Source organism: Marmota monax, unplaced genomic scaffold (assembly GCF_021218885.2).
Source record: "Marmota monax isolate L192 unplaced genomic scaffold, Marmota_monax_Labrador192_F-V1.1 WCK01_AAM20220418_F8-fsc00090, whole genome shotgun sequence".
NCBI lineage: Eukaryota > Metazoa > Chordata > Mammalia > Rodentia > Sciuridae > Marmota > Marmota monax.
The window spans coordinates 3,714,068-3,726,676 of NW_026695219.1; the positions used below are offsets into that span (position 1 = coordinate 3,714,068).

At 38.5% G+C, this 12,609-nt stretch overlaps 1 protein-coding gene across 4 annotated transcripts in view; it reads right to left on the bottom strand.

Annotated features, from left to right (window-relative positions):
- The window catches only part of Pld5 (phospholipase D family member 5), a 421,479-nt gene that overhangs the window by 22,029 nt on the left and 386,841 nt on the right, over positions 1-12,609 (bottom strand). The window lies entirely within an intron of this gene.

Consider the following 12,609-nt stretch of genomic DNA (forward strand, 5'->3'; position numbering starts at 1 on the left):
GGTAAGAAACGAGCAGGTTGAAGGTCACCTCCTAACCCCAGGCATCCCTATTCAGAAAGTCCTCTTGGCAGGTGATAGTCAGGATGTGCTTTCGATTATTAAAATTATTTTTTCTTTTGGAATGAGGCTGAGCTTCCAAATTTTAACAACAACAAAGACACAAACAACCAAAACATAACAATGCTAGTCCTACAGAGATATATAGAGAGTCCATCTGTTACCCAGACAGACAGATGGGTACTGCTTCTGCAGTGTTTCTGGTGTTGGTCAGTCCCTCCCTCTTCTTCCTGATGGTCATTTCCTTCATTCAGGTACTCATACTGTTTGCAGGGGGTTTGTGATACCTCCTAGTGTATTGCCTTGCCTCCATGATGTTTAACAAACACATGTCACTCTCTGGATAAACTGACTTCTGGTCTTGGGGAATCCAGTCTAAGCTCATAGGGAGGGATGTGTCCATAGCTGTTGCTCTGTCTCCCTTATTTGCTGGCTACTGTGTAGTCTGTGTCCCCCAAACTGAATTAATCATCAGCTCATGCCTGTGTCCTCATCTTATCTGCCTCTGGGCATTTGCTCAGCTGGTCCCTCCAGCTGACATCCTTCCTTACTTTTGGCTACCCAAGTCCTATTGGCTCAGTTCAAATTCAGCTCAAATATTACCTCCACTGAAATTTTCTTTTAGATCCTCAACCAGTGGTTGTTTCTCCCATCTCTATGTTCCCATCCTATATATTTCTTTTTCTTTTTTTACCATCTTGGCCATTTCTAACGTCAAGGGCACCCTGTGCATTCACGTTGCTATTGCAACCATCACCACCAGCCACCTCTGGAATTTACTTCTTATTTATCCTATTCAAATTTATATTATAATTACTTGCACTTGCCTCCCCTCCTCAGCTGGACTGTTTCTAGACTGATTTCAAGGATTGTCTTTTATTCATTCTCCTCTATATATCCTCTAAAATTAAATATGCATATTATTTAATTTTCTCAGCCCTTTGGGTTTGCTTTAAACATGCTTCAGGTTGTTATGAAGAAGCTGAGGATCTCATCTCTGGATAGGCTCCTGGGCTAACTCTGAAATGTGTCCAAGCACCCTCTCTTTTTCAGTTAAGAACTTCCTGAATTGTATCACATGATCCCAAACTGGATTTTGTTTTCGGAGAGAAACAAATTTAGGCAGAGTTGTTGGTGGTCTCTCTACGTTTGCTGTCATCTTACAAGTTTGGATATAGTGTCATTAATCTATATAGAAAAGAGTAAAAGCTTTGGTGATACAGGCCAGACCCAGATTCCAGCACTTATGCGCTAGGCCTGTCTCTTACACCTTGAATTTATGTTTTTTAGTGGAGTTAATAACAATAACACAACTTTCTCACTGGTTCACCTGCTGTACCCCTCTTCTATGCTTGTTTTCATTCAATCATCAGATCTTCTTAACTGCCTGCTGTGTTCCAGGCTCTGGTCTGGGCACATGACCTATAACTGTGATAAAGGTATGATCCTGCTTTGTGGAGCTTCACTCTGGCACAGGTTGCTTGGCACTGCATTCATTTGTCTTTGTGTTCGTACACTAACTCGTGAGCTGCTTAATGCTCTATCTCTTGCACCTTTTCCCATACACTTATTACATGCTCAGTAAATATCTGTGGAATAAGTGTGCAAGTATTTCATAAATTAATAAATGTTGGAGGTCTGTCCAACCCCAACCTCCACTTCTAGTTAGAGTTTCTTTATTCTAGGTATTTCCAAACACATTTAAACATATCTTCATTAGCATTTACCTGCCTCAATGTTGCCCATGCTCCCACTGCTTAACACAATGTCCAGAACTTGGAAAGTGCTCTATGTGTTCATGAAGGAGAGTAATGATTATTCACATCAGTCCCCTTGCACCTGGGGGCTGGTGGTACTTCCCTGTGTGTTCTAGGCATGTTCTAGGGTCCTCTACATTTATAGACAGTGCCTGGACATACTACTGTCTTTAAAGTGTTTGCTCAGGGTATAAATGAAAATAAATAAAACATAAAAGAAGATCTACTGCTCTGGTATAGGAAATTAACGTTCCAACTGTAACTAGAGAGAAGGCTGTTAAGTTTCCCTCTTAGCACTCCTGAATGAATTTTCTGAGTCTGACTTGGGATCTCCCTTTATTCCATGGTAAAGTAGAAGAGGGAAAATATAAATCCTATTCTAATTTCAGTTCTGTGATAATCTCTTACCAATCAAGAATTAGTGATATATTTTGTTTTTAGGTTAATTAAGGTTTCTGTCACAGATCTATAGTGCCTTACATAATATGCATGTAATTTATTTTGTATAGTCACTCAATACTTGCCTTTTAAAGAATTTAGCAGATTTTTTTATTATTTAATCATAATATCCTGGTTTTTAAGTCTATACTCTATTTGTAGAATAGTTCCATTAAAATGTAATTAAACATAAAAAGACAACCCACAGCATGAGAGAAAATATTTGTAAATCATGTATGTGATAAGGGCCTTGTATCCAGAATGTAGAAAGAACCCTTGCAACTCTATTAAAAACAAACAAACAAACAAACAAACAAAACCCCCTTACTTTGAAAAAAGAAAGTATTTGATAAGCATTCCTCTAAACAAGATATTTTACAAATAGCTGCCCCCCAAAAGATGCAAATCAATACCACAATGAGATTCAATTTCACACCCATTAAGAGGGCTAAAATAAGACATAAAAGTAATAAGGATATGGAGAAATTGAAATATTCATATATTGCTGGTGTGATTTTACAATGGTATAACCAGCTTGGAAAACTGTTTGGCAGTTTCTCAAAATGTTCAACATAAGTATCATAGTACACAGAAATTCCCTTCCTAAATATAAACCCCAAAGAATTGAAAATGGGTATTCAAATAAAAACTTGTACATGAAGGTTCATAGTGGCACTCTTCACCATAGTCAGAAGACAGAAACACCCAAATGTCCATCAACTGATAGATGCATGGACACAATGTGGAATGTCCATACAATGGACTATTATTTGAGCATAAAAAGAAATGAAAGAAGTAATGATCTACACCACAACATGGATGAACCTTGATAACATTATATTGGCTGAAAGAAACCAGTCACAAAAGACTGCATATTGTATCACTCCATTAAGAAGAAATGTTCAGTAAAAACAAGATCATAAAAAATAAAGTAGATTAGTGGTTGCCAGTGGTTGGGGGAAGAGAAAAATGGAGAGTGGCTGCTAATGATTATGAGGCTTTTCTTTGTGGTGAAGAAAATGTTCTGAAGTTATAATGGTGGAGATGATTGCAGAACTTTGTGACTATACTAAAACCCATTGAATTGTATACTTTAAAAGGGTGGATTTTGTGATGAATGAATTATATCTCAATAAATCTGTTAAAATATAATTAATAATACACACGAGAAGTTCTAAAGAAGAATATGGTGTTTTTTTGACAGCGGCACTGAGTTTTATTCAACTTCTGTCCTCTCACTAAATATATCTTAGTTTACATGACTGATGAGTGAATGAACTGAACAATAAACAACAAGAAATACCACTTATCTAGCAGCTAGATCAATAAAAGTACATCTTGAACTAACTAGTCTTTGTCCTGGAAAGCAAGTGCATAATTTTAAGGACTCTAAAAATATAACTAAAACACAAAATCTCAGCCAGCCATTATTCCTATCTTGGAATTTCATTTTATACACAAATATATATACATATATATGTATAAATATTTAATAGAATTATCTGGCCCTAAGCTATAATAAATTACATGGTTAAATCTAACCAAGGACCTGTTTGTGGTCCACGAGAAAATTAGATATAATCCATATTTATATTATAACTTAAAATTTATATTTAGATATTTTATCAATTATCTAAAGCTTATTTTGGGGATGATTATTTTTGAGATCTTCAAAATTTTTTTTGTGTGTGTATGTGCAACTTAGTGTTGGCACAGTTTATAAACATAGACTATTTTAAGATGTTTTACAACAGGAGCTCTCTCTGGCTCTTTGATGCCATGTCCTTCACCATGCCCTTTTGTGGTGATGTTCTGCCTCACCTCAGGCCCACAGCCATGGAGCTGGCCATCTATGGACAGAGACCTCTGATATGGTAAAGGGTGGACTCCCAGTGAAAGGTTGGCTCAATGTTGAGACTGATAGCATCAGATACATGCATGGCCAGGAACCTACTGGACAGCATCGAACACATGGTCATAGTGGACACATGGAATATACCCTTTTCTTCCTGCCAACCTCACCAAGAGATTCTTCAATATTTTATGGTATCAATTTCTGACCCCTAAAGGAAAGGTCAGGAAGAAGTTGCCAGAGTGTCTCTGGGAGTCCCAGAGCTTCAGAGATTCTAGGGATGGAAGGTGCAAGAAGCCTCCTGTCCTAATCTGAGTATTTCTTATTTTTGTGTACACTTCACCTATAAAATTCAGTGTCGACAGAACCCCAAAGATAAGAGCAATTCCACATGGGTGCACTATGCTTTTTTGTAAGTAGCATTCCTGAGATTGCACGTCTCCACTCCCCAAATCCCAAGTATTCCCTCTTCACGACCTTCAGCTGTGACCAGGAGGAGCTTTTTGATGGGGAGATTGCATGACAGTGGTGAGGCACCCGACTAGCAGCCACTGCCGCAGGCAAGCCCTGCCCTGCCACTGGCCCAGCTCTTGATTCCCTGCACCTGGGATTATGGGGATGAAGCCACAGAACACCCTGCAATCTCCAGTGCCTTGCAGAGGTGTCTTCTCCAACAGCTGCAACCCATCATCCCTACACACTTCAGGTAGGGGTCTGAAGATCAGGAAAAGGATTTCTTCTGGCCAACACCAACTGAAAGTGAATCAAGTCTACATTGGTTCAAGGGGAGCACCTCTGTCTATACTATGCCAATGGGAACAAGTCCCTGTATAGATTGGCTTAAGGAAAGTGAGTGCCCATCTACCCTGACTCAAGGTGAATGAGTATATACTGTGAGCAGTAGAATGAGGCACAGTGGTCCAAGACTTGGAGAGGATGGCTGCTGGGCTCTGGCCCTTGCTCTGAAGCCTCTCTCTCTCTCTCTCAAAAAACAAAATAAAAAAGCCCCCCAAAATAGAACAAATAGAAACACACAAAACTATCTTTAAATAAAATCTCGGAAATATCGATTTTGTTATACAATTTGTGAAAAAAAGAAATTCAGAATAAATTTCTCCCAAAGCATTGAAGAAAGGACAAAGAGCAGGACAGGGGGAAGTGTCCCAGGGAAAAGTCTCTATGATGTGTTTCATAGGCAAAAGCTTCTCTGATGTGCTTCACAGGTAGGGGCAGAGAACTCCTGGTGGAGGCAGATGCCCTCCTGCCTGGAATCCTCCCAGAGACGCCAGAGCCAATTGGCACACCTCATTCCCACATCATGATGTCATCCATGTAGCTCAGGATCTTCTGGCTATCTGTTGGTCCTGTCTGGGCTCCACATTTCCACTGGAGTCGCTCTGTTTCTGGACAGTGGTCCACTCTGTTTCTGGATATCATGGTATACAGCAGAGTTGCTGGATCCATTTGGCAGTTCTTGTCCTCAGTCTTTTCTAACCCCAGCTGCTGTCTTGGGGTTGCCCTGTGGAGGTCCCTTGGGAGAATGAGCAGCTGGGCACAGGGTGAGGCTAGGACGTTAAGCTGGGAGGGGGGTGTGTTCTCATGGAGGAAGCAGAGAAGGATGGCTGGCACGCTGGCACTTCTAGCAGCCTTCTGCTGGGACTGCTTGGCTTCCTAGGCTGCTGCTACTCACAGGGCAAGGGAAAGGCTCACTACAACACTTCTTGGGGTAGACCCTGGGAAGATCTGCAGGGCCTGGGCCATCCTTGGGCTTCACCTGGAGTGCGCAGGCCTCCCCACTGGGTTTTCTGGTGCTTGACTATGCAGTATGTCACTATCATCTCATCAAATTTGCGATTCACCATAGATACCCTGGTGTTATAGGGGTGGTAACCCCAGTTGATCATGATGTTCATAATTGTGGGATCCAGGAGTTTGGTGAGTACCTCATTAGGAGATGAAGCTTCATCACCCGGGCTCAGCCATAGGTGCCCCACTACCTGGTCTATGGAGGGCCTTTGTGTGGGATCCACCATAAGATCTCAGGGATGAGGCTCTGCACTCCCTCAGAGACATGCGGGGGAAGGCCCTAGGTTGCCTCCTTGATTGGCTTCTTCAGCTGCCTGTTGCTGCTTGCTGCACCATGGGCCTCTCCCTGTGAGTATTATTCTATTCTCACTCAGGCTCCAGACATCTGCTGCCCACGGACACTCTCAGAGTCAGTGTAGAGGAGAGTGCCAAAGAACCTCTTCAGCTTCTTCCCAGCTGTGAATCTGGTGCTCAGGCCAAAGTTGATGAGTTTGACATTGCCGCTGGAATCCACCACGACGTTCTCCAGCTTCAGGTCCAGGTGCACAATCCCCTTCTGATGGCAGTACTGCACAGTCCTCAAGATCTGCCTGAATAGTCTATGGGCCTCCTCCTCCAGCATGCCATCAGTTTCCAGGATGAGGTCCCACAGTTGTCCCCCTCTTGCATGCTCCATGATAAGGTAGATATGTTCATTGGTCTTGATGACCTGGAAGAGCTGGATCACGTTTTGGTGATCCAAGGTTGCCATCAACTCTGGTTCAGAGAGGATGGGAAGCTTGAGGTTACTTTTACCAAGACCTTCACTGCAACCTCTGTCCAGGTAGGTAGATGGCAGGCAGGTTTCACCTGGGTGAAGCCCCCTGCCCCAATGTCCTGCAAGACCATAAAATGGCCCACAAAGGCAGGTTCACAGCAGGAGCTCTGCCTCTGCAGCCCTACACTGCTCTGACTACTCTCATTGCTCATCCTGAGCCCGATCAAGTATGCTATCTAAAAAATAATAATAAACCAAAACAAAAAACTAGAAAACAAAAACAAAAACAAAAAAAGAAAAAAAATAGGAAAACCCCTTCCCAATATCCAGACACCACTATCACCAGCCACCAACCACCAACCACCAACCACCACCAAATGTGCTGTCTTGGAGTCTGACAGGTCACCACCTTGAGTTTCCTGTGCTTTTGGATAAAAAAAAAACAAGCTGCAGCCACTCTCTTATATCCTGCAGTTTTAAATCCCCTCACAATGGCTCCTTGTGAAGTTGGAGCAATAAATGACCCAGTCATACCTGGGCATGATCACCCCCAGTGGTCACCTCACTTTTGGGCCTTCAGGAACTTTCCCACTTTCATAATAAGAATAAGAAAGGACTGTGGAAGGTTTTTTTGCTTTAGTGGGTTATGGGTACCAATATTTACTTGTTTAGAAATTAAAATTTGTAGGATACTCAGCAGTCTTTTCATTTGAGTCTAAAATCTGTAATATCTTTGTGGCTTTGAAAGACCTCATCATATGTACATGCTTCATTGCTGCCCTGAACCGAGCAGATTTCCTCTACTGGACCCTTATCCCATGAGGGACTACCTCCCTTTGGGCAGAGAAATGGAGTCAGCCAGAACTGAGTCTTCTGTTAGCTCCAGAGAAGCTTTTCTTCCTACAAGTTGTTCTTGTTGGGTAAAAAGAAATAAAATTGATAAACCTGTAGCCACCACAATGAAAAGAAGGAGACTGAAAACTCAAATTATTAAAATTTGTGATAAAAAAGGAAATGTCATGACAGACACTATTGAAATACAGAAGATAATTAGAAATTACTTTGAAAATTTATATTCCAGTAAAATGGAAAATCCCAAAGACACCAGCAAATTTCTAGAGGCACATATGATCTGCCCAAACTGAATCAGGAGGACATATACAATTTAAACAGAACAATTTCAAGCAAGGAAATAGAAGACACCATCAAAAGCCTACCAATCAAGAAAAGCCCGGGTCCAGATGGATTCTCAGCCGAGTTCTACAAGATCTTCAGAGAAGAATTAATACCAATACTCCTCAATTTATTCCATGAAATAGGAAAGGAGGGAACCCTTTCAAAACTTATTCTATGAAGCTAGAATTACCCTAATACCCAAACCAGACAAAGACAAATCAAGGCAAGAAAGCTTCAGACCAATATCCCTGATAAACATAGACGCAAAAATTCTCAATATAATTCTGGAAAATTGCATTCAAAAACATATCAAAAAGATAGTGCACTACAATCAAGTAGGGTTCATCCCAAGGATGCAATGTTGGTTCAACATACAGAAATCAATAAACATAATACATCACATCAATAGACTTAAAGACAAGAGTCATATGATTATCTCAATAGATGCTGAGAAAGCATTTGACAAAATATAGCAACTCTTCATATTCAAAACCCTGGAAAAACTAGGGATAGTAGGCACATACCTCAACATTATAAAAGCTATCAATGCTAAGCCCAAGGCCAACATTATTCTAAATGGAGAAAAATTGAAAGCATTCCCTCTAAAAAAGGAACAAGACAGGGATGACCTCTTTCACCACTGCTATTCAACACAGTCCTGGAAACTCCAGCTACAGCAAGCAGACAGATGAAAGAAATTGAAGTGATAAGCATAGGAAAAGAAGAACTCAAACTATCACTATTTGGTGATGACATGATTCTATATTTAGAAGATCCAAACAATTCCATCAGCAAACTTCTAGATTTAATAAATGAATTCAGCAAAGTAGCAGGATATAAAATCAATACCCATAAAAATCAAATGCCTTTCTATACAGAAGTGATGAATCCACTGCAAGAGAAATCTTCAGAATTTGCCCCATTCACAATAGCCTCAAAAAAATTTGGAATAAATCTAACAAAAGAGGTGAAAGTCTTCTACATTAAAGAAAGAAATTGAAGAAGACCTTAGAAGATGGAAAGATCTCCCATGCTCTTGTATAGGCAAAATTAATATAATCAAAATGGCCATACTACTAAAACTGCTATACAGATTTAATACAATTCCTATTAAAATCCCAATAACGTTATTCATAGAACTAGAAAAAGCAATCATGAAATTCATTTGGAAAAATAAGAGACCCAGAATAACTGAGGCAGTCCTTAACAAGAAGAATGAGGCAGCAGGCATCACTACCAGACCTTAAACTACACTGTAGAGCAATAGTAACAAAAACGGCAAGGGGGGCTAGCATTGTGGCTCAGTGGTAGAGCGCTTGCCTCGCATGCGTGAGGCCCTGGGTTCGATCCTCAGCACCACATAAAAAATAAATGAATAAATAAATAAAAATAAATAAAGATTAACTCCCCCCCCCAAAAAAAAAAACCCTTTAAACAAAAACAAGAACAAAAAAACGGCATGAAATTGTATTAAAATAGACTTGTAGACCAGTGGTATAAAATAGAAGACACAGAGACAAATCCACATAAATATAGCTGTCTCATACTAGGCTCCAAAAACATACATGGAGAAAGATAGCCTTTTCAACAAATGATGCTGGGAAAACTGGAAATCCATATGTAGCAAAATGAAATTAAACCTCTAACTCTCACCCTGCACAAAAATCAACTCAAAGTGAGTCAAAAACTTAGGCATTGGAACTAATAGCCACTTCTATTAGGCATTGACTAATAGAAGAAAAAGTAGGCCCAAATCTTCATCATGTTGGTTTAGGGTCTGACTTCCTGAACGAGACTCTGAAACCACAAGAAGTAAATCAAGAATCAATAAATGTATATATATATATATATATATATATATGTGTGTGTGTGTGTGTGTATGTGTGTGTGTGTGTCTATATATATATATATATATATATATATATATATATATATATATATATACCTTTGTCAAAATAGAGCCAAGGTGAGTTTTTGTATAGGGAAATGAATTCTGAAAATAGAACATGCAATTTCATATTAATTGTCACTTAGAATAAAAATAATGATAAAAAGAAAGTTTACCATCAATAGGAAATGACTTTTTCAAATAGAAAAAAAAATTGCCAATTAAAATATTTATTCTGATCCACATGTGGTGGCATGCGCCTAAAAAAAAAAAAGAATCAATAAATGGATAGATTCAAACTAAAAAGCTTCTTCTCAGAAAAGGAAACAATCAGAATAATCAGTAATGTGATGAGAGAGCCTACAGAATGTCAAAAAATGTTTACCCCATTCACCTCAGACAGAGCACTAATCTCCAGGATAATAAAGAACTCAAAAAACTTAACACCAAAAAAAAAAAAAAGAAAAGAAAAGGAAAACCAAATAACCCAATCAATAAATCGGCTAAGGAACTGAACAGACAATTCACAGAAGAAGAAATACAATTGATCAACAGATGCATGAAAAAAAATTCAACATCTCTAGTAATTAGAGAAATGCAAATCAAAACTACTCTAAGATTTCATTTCACACCAGTCATAATGGCAGTTATCAAGAATACAAACAATTATAAGTGTTGGAGAGTATGTGGGGGCGGAAAAGTACACTCTTACATTGCTGGTGGGACTGCAAATTGGTGTAACTACTTTGGAAAATAGTGTGGAATTTCTCATAAAAATTGGAATGGGACCACCATTTGACCTAGCTATCCCAGTTTATACCCAAGGGACTTAAAATCAGCATACTATAGTGACTCAGTCACATCAGTGTTTATAGCAGTTCAATTCACAATAGCTAAACTATGCAACCAATTTAGGTGCCCTTCAACAGATGAATAGATAAAGAAAATATGGTACACATACACAATGGAATAATACTCAGCCTTAAAGAAGAATGAAATTATGGTATTTGCAGGTAAATAGATGGAACTAAAGAATACCTTGCTAAGTGAAATAAACTAATCTCCCCCAAACCAAAAGCTGAATGTTTTCTCTGATAAGCAGATGCTGATCCATAGTTGGGCAGGGGGATAGAGAAGAATGAAGGAACTTTTGTTTGTGTAGAAGGGAGTGAGGGAAGGGGTGGGGTTGTGGAGATAGGAAAGATGATAGACTGAGACAGACATTATTACCCTATATACATGTATGATTACATTAATGGAGTGACTCTGCTCCACGCACACCCAGAGGAATGAGAAGTTGTGCTCCATTTGTGTATAATATGTCAAGATTTATTCTACTGTAAAATAAATTAATAAATATTTTTTTTTAAAAAGTTGTTTTACAACAAATACATTGAGCTTAAATAATTTTTTTCTTGTCATTTGTTATATGCTACTGAAAAAAACTATGTGCATTCTGGAAATTTCCATTAATATTACTACTAATAAATTCAATCCAACATTTATTGCTGATTTTAGAGAGGACTCAGGTGAAGTGGTGGGAATACCAATGACAAAGAGAATGTAGCATATCATCTTCAGAGCCTTATAAATTAGTGGGAAAAATGATGATAAGCACATAGCAATAAAAATGTGATATTTTAAAATAGAGGTGAGATCAAGAAGCTCAATTTCAATAGCAGAAGTTTTCTGACTTAAAAAAAATCTGTAAAGTTTTATAACTCTTAAAAATGATTTTCAATCAATATCTGTTGAATTAAAACTTAGTTTAATAAGAAATAGAAAATAAAATAATAGATTAAAATAAATAAATGAAAATAGAAAATAAAAGCATTGCATAGTTTGAGAGATTACCTGAGTAAATGTTTTACAACTCAATTTGTGGCTAACTCTTTTAATAAAAAACAACTTCTAAATTTGTCCTAGAATACAACAGAAGCTTTTAACTTCTATAAATTTTATTAAAGACCTGAGGCCACTTAACTCCTTCCCTTTTTAAGGGTCAAAATCTAAATTTATGAACAACCTCATTCACTTATTTCTAAGATTCAAATTTTAAATTCAAAATCCAGTGATTAACCAAAATATGTTCATTCCAGCTATGTCTTGTTGTTTCTATTCCGTTCTGCTGGTCTGCTTGCTTGGGGCATCATTTCACCCTGTTTCATTTCACTGTTCATATATGAACTGGTCTTCTGGCCTTACACACAGGCTCTTGAGACAAATGAAATGTGTAAATGAAATAGTTTTGTTAGTACAAGGCCCTATGCAATATGCTACTTGCTACTGTCATTCTTGACCTCCACATTAACATTTTTTAAAAAAAGAAAACAAGAGTTCTTAAAGTTTTATTTGATGAAAATCCTTAATAGTCCATTTTCTAATATTCATATGTATGCAAATTTGTTATTTAAGACAAACAACTTTAACTTCCTTTCCCCCTCTAGTACTACCTTTGTAAATGTTTGGATTGTGATTTCATGTGAACAGGCAAAAAGCATATAATTCACTCTTCAATAAAATGCTCTTTAGTCACATAAAAGTGGTTGGCATAAAAGCACTGATATCAATCAAGGGAGAAAAAGCAGCACAATATTAAATTTTTTTGGAGAAGTTTCTTGGAGTATCAGGATCAATTTAGAAGTCTGATTCAAAGTTACACCTCTAAGATCTCACCCCAGATGGATGAGAGTGGAGTGGATCAGTTCCTGGGTGGGAGAGGAGGGATTGTCAATCTCCATTTTAACAGACCCTGTAGCTGATTCTTAGGTATATGGAAGTTTGAGTAGCTATGCTGTATGCTCCCCATATCTCTGCAGGATAGTTGTGGAGTGTGGGCAGTAGTGTGGTGGCCCAGGGAGGTAATGATGGCAGGGGA